This window comes from Penaeus japonicus, unplaced genomic scaffold, assembly GCF_977035675.1.
Source record: "Penaeus japonicus unplaced genomic scaffold, GWHDUDI00000001_assembly GWHDUDI00000002, whole genome shotgun sequence".
Taxonomy (NCBI): domain Eukaryota; kingdom Metazoa; phylum Arthropoda; class Malacostraca; order Decapoda; family Penaeidae; genus Penaeus; species Penaeus japonicus.
In genome coordinates this window covers 13082602-13087601 of record NW_028234404.1, presented here as the reverse complement: position 1 = coordinate 13087601, position 5000 = coordinate 13082602, and the positions used below count along the sequence as shown (strand labels likewise).

The 5000-nt window shown below is 48.7% G+C and overlaps 1 protein-coding gene across 3 annotated transcripts in view; it reads left to right on the top strand.

Annotated features, from left to right (window-relative positions):
* The window catches only part of LOC122264788 (ADP-ribosylation factor-like protein 4C), a 51063-nt gene that overhangs the window by 32413 nt on the left and 13650 nt on the right, over positions 1 to 5000 (top strand). Inside the window, exon 1 of one of the 3 annotated variants that reach the window (XM_043033846.2) lies at positions 1725 to 2008. The exons of the other annotated variants lie outside the window; for them this stretch is intronic. The gene's annotated coding sequence lies outside the window, so the exon portion shown is untranslated. Of the gene's footprint in view, positions 1 to 1724; positions 2009 to 5000 lie in introns of those variants that run through there. 3 annotated transcript variants of the gene reach the window in all.

The following is a 5000-nucleotide window of genomic DNA, read 5'->3' as shown; positions in this document are numbered from 1 at the left end:
GTTTGTGTTGGGGAGAAGGAGGGGGGGAGGAGGAGGAGAAGGGGAGAAGGAGGAGGGGGAGAAGGAGAGGGGAGGAGGTGGAGTTTGGGGGGGAGAAGGAGGAGGGGGAGGAGGAGAAGGGGAGAAGGAGGTGGGGTTGGGGGGAGAAGGTGGAGGGGGACAGGGAGAAGGGGGAGGGGGTAGGGAGAGGGAGAGGGTGAAGAAGGAGAAGGGGGGCAGGGAGAGGGGTAGAAAGAGAAGGGGAGTAGGGAGAGGGGAGAAGGAGGAGGGGGGCAGGGATGAGGGAGAAGGAGGAGAGGGGCGGGGAGAATGGAGAGATAAGAGTAAAGGAGGCAGATAGTAATGAGGAACTGAGAGAGGAAGTGGGAGTGAGATGCCGGAGAGTGATGATCCAGAGATGGCATTCGGGGCGATAAAAGGGCTCGGGTGAAATGGGATAGCGATTGGTCTGTCTGTCGGTCTGTTTGTCTGCCTCTGACCTTTGTCAATCGCCCTCCCTTCTCTCTTTCCTCATATCTCTCTCTCTCTCTCTCTCTCTCTCTCTCTCTGTATAAATATATATATATATATATATATATATATATATATATATCTATATATATATATATATATATTATATATACACACACAACACACACAGACATATGTGTGTGTGTGTGTGTGTGTGTGTGTGTGTGTGTATGTGTGTGTGTGTGTATAAAGCGAACGAAATCATACAAACACACACACAAACACAAACACTTACACATAAACACATAATCACACACACAATCACACACACACACACACACTCACACACACACACACACACACACACACACACACACACACACACACACACACACACACACACACACACACACACACACACACACACACACACACACACACACACACACACACACACACACACACACACACACACACTACCAAACCGATGCAGCTTCTCGTGTACATGCAATGAACGGATGTGGACGTAAACAGATCCAGCATTGTATTTAAAACATTGACGAATTAATCATACGCTGGCGCCAGGCGGGGAGGGGGGAGAGGGGGAGGGTGTGCAGGTGTGGCACGGGCGGGCTAGCGTGCGGGCGGCTGACACTGCAGGGTATGATCCTCGGCGGTGGGTGGGGGTGGTGAGTCATGCCATGGGGGCTGCCGTAAGGACCCTTGCAAAGGACCGTTGCAACCCCGCGTTCCTTTGCATGTTTTTCAAACTTGCAACGTGTCCCCGGGGGGAAGTTGGGGGCGGTTGGTACTCCTGCTGAGCGGTGACGTCACCTACTTGAGCCCTCACTTGATGACGTATCCATGACGTGGGATGGTTGACGTCACCTTTCAGGTTGTTTACCAGATGGTTCCTTAACGACCACTCGTCTTGAATACTAATAGGAGAGCTTCCTGTAACTGCTGCTACGTTGGGAAATCGGAATCCTGGCGGCCAATTGCCAAACCAGGAAACAAGAAGAGGCAGGAAAACCTCAATGCCCCCGAGGGTTACTCATTGCATTCCAATCTGGGCAGGAGGGACTCGGGCCCGACAGATTAGACATGAAGGGGAAACTTGATACGAGGTGATAGAAGCTCCCACACCCTCGCACGGGCGCCACCCCCTTATCCCTCGCCCCCCACCCCCCTCCCCTCCTCACTCCTCCTCCCGCCTTCCCCCTTTCCCCTCAACCTACCACCAGCGCCGTCGCCACTATCACATGAACCAGTATTGTCCCGGCAGTCGCTCTCACGTGTCGTCCGTTGCTCCGGTGGCACCCCCCTCCTCCTCCGTACTCCCCTCCCCCTCCCCTCACCCGCGCGCTTCTAGGTGATCTCGCGTCTCCCGCCTCGAGGCTCGCAGCTTCAACATTGCGACTCAGTCAGTATCTGTCGCTTGTCCTGTGCTCACGGGCGACCGGGCCTTTGCGGAGCGCTCGCTGTGTTACCGTTTCTGTGTTAAGGGAAACGACTTGGAACTGTGTTGGACTCCTTTCACGACTGGATTTTTTCGTAGGTGAGTTTTACTCGATCTACTGGAAATACTGGTGATAGATTTTTTCTGATTTTTTTTTTTCTTTTTCTTCATGATGTTTCATTATACAGTTACGACTTGTATTTTTTTTTTTACTTTGCATCTGTACATGCACTTGTGTCATCGACTTAGAACTCGTCCAGTGACTCTGAAAAAAAACACCTCAGCCAGGTGGACTTTATACCCGACGTTCGTGTACCTTGGAAACACTAATCAACGAAATGATAATGGAAATGTTGAATCATCCATCCCTTTGCATTGTGAAACTTTTGACGTCAACGCGTGGACGAAAAAAAAAGAATCCAATCAGGACAAAACAACTAAACAACATCCCTGAAAAGTTGAATTACTAAAAGTGTTATACGCATTACGCCTCCGAACCAGAGGGTCGCCGCTCGAGAACGTAAAGAATGGATTACGCAGACCAAAAGCATGGTGCATGGGCGGTGTTTGGGTGTGGGCACAACTCGGCGCTTGATGACACTAATGAATGAGTCGGCGCATAAGATGAGGCAGTTAGGGTGTCGAGTGGATGTATATTTAAGATGATGGCTGGATCAATATACAGATTTAAACGCTCTTGAATGGATGCTGAGGTAGATGATCCTGAGAGAGTGAAAGCGAAAGCGAGAGAGAGAGAGAGAGAGAGAGAGAGAGAGAGAGAGAGAGAGAGAGAGAGAGAGAGAGAGAGAGAGAGAGAGAGAGAGAGAGAGAAAGAGTCTTGTTGTAGGATATGATATGACATGTAGACGCAGATGGACGCCTTGGGAGGTGGTGAGCAGTGAAGGTAGGGGGTCTGTCGGACGGACGAAGGAAAGAGGAGAAGGGATGTAGAACAAGGGAGGGAGAGAGAGAGAGAGAGAGAGAGAGAGAGAGAGAGAGAGAGAGAGAGAGAGAGAGAGAGAGAGAGAGAGAGAGAGAGATTCAGATGAAGAGGGGTTGAGAGAGAGAGATTCATATGAAGAGGGATTGAGAGAGAGAGAGAGAGAGAGAACGAGGGAACGACCGCCACGATACAAACTGGAAATACGACTCAATAGTTCCGGGACGAAGAGGCGCGTTCTTGCGTCGTCGTCTTGAGATGCCAGTCAGGTCATGTCTCCGCACCTGCATGTTGAGTGTGGCTCCCGGGTGAACACCGAACGACCGGCTGTATCATGTCTTTTTCTTCTCTCTTATTCTTTCTTTCTTATTGTTTCTTTTTCTTTTTCTTTTTCTCATTATCTGAGACGTTCGTGTTTCTCATTGTTTTTTCTTTCCTTTCGTTTTCGTTCTTTGCGTAGCTTTGTTTCTCGGGTTAACAGAGGGAGATCAGCTGTTTTTGTTTTGTTTTTCTGCTTTCGTTTTCTCTGTAATCTTTCTTTTATTCTCTGCTGTCTTTAATACAGGAAGCTTTGGGGATATTGAACGCACATGTCGGGCGATAATTACTTTATAGTACATTTCCGTCTTGCAAGTGCAATCACGACATATAAACTCCATTGTTGCACATTGCGTGATCACTGCACTGCAAGTTTTTATGTTACATACATATTCCCACAGTTTATAACTCATAACCAAATAACACAAACGAAACATATTAGGAACAAATAGGACCTAATCATAAAAGAATGCAATTCAACAAAAAAACAAACAAACAGGGCCTAAACGTACACTGTTTGCAGGTGTATAAATCACGGCGAATAGAGTTAGGCAAGAAGGAGCACGAGACAGGATGCATTAATTGTATGTGAGCCGGAAAAAGAGATGGAAGGCGGCTGGACAGGGCGGAAGGGGTGAGACGATAGGATGACTGTCTGACTGACTGTTGGACTGAATGACTGTCTGACTGTCTGTTGGACTGAATGACTGTCTGACTGTCTGTTGGACTGAATGACTGTCTGACTGACTGTTGGACTGAATGACTGTCTGACTGTATTACCCGAGGGACTGAATTACTACCCGGAAGATTAATCGATTGACTATCTGACAAGCTGATTGCCTGAATATCTATCTATCTGACTATCTTGCTGACTAACTGACATGAAGAGAAGACTGGAGGCAATGACTGGCAAATCGTCTGGTTAGAATGACAAATGACAAAACGAAATGCCACGAGATGGATTGGTGACAAGTTGAGTGAATAGAAAGATAGATCGGTGATTGAGCCGTTGATGTAGACGGACACGTGTAAAAAGGATAAATTGATAAAGGGAACAAGGGGTAGATGCATGATTGGATACACTGGTGGATACATCAAGGGCTGAGTTGGATGGACGGGCAGAACGAGGTGCCAATTGTGTCCCGGCGGCGTGGATACATCAACGAATCGACGCTCAGATCGGATACATGACGAATGGAAGACGAGAAGAACGAATGTATAGATAGAGGAAAGCGAGAGGAGATGGGACACCAGCAGATAGACAGGCAGACTGATTGGCAATCGAGTTAATAGACCGGGTATGAAGCTGGTAGGCAGCCAAAGGGACACCAGCGGGGTAGGCGGTGGGCACGCGGGCAGCAGACTGAGGCAAAGGGACAAGCAGACAGACAGGCAAACGGCAAGCTAGGAGGCAGGCAGGCAGGCAGGCGAGCAAACACACAAGCAGAGAGATGTGCAAAGAAACAGGCAAGCATTTACATAGACAAACAGGCAAACACATGGACAGATAAACAGACGGACAGATAAATGGGCAAACAGAAAAAAAATGAACAAGCATACAGGCAAACCCCAATAATTTCAATACAGACGCGGAGGCGAACAGAACAACCAGCAAGCAAATAGACAAGCACGCAAACAACCAGCCAGGCAAACAGACAAAGCAGATCAGACGGTCAAGCAGACAAACAGACAAAGCAGAAGAGACGCCCAAGCAGGAGCAGGTAAACAAGCAGGCAGCGAGATGGCCGCCGGGTTCTGGGAGGCAGGCAGGACGTTTTCGGCCACAGGAAACACACAATGAAAAGAACGTGATCATGCGCCGGTGACCTTTGT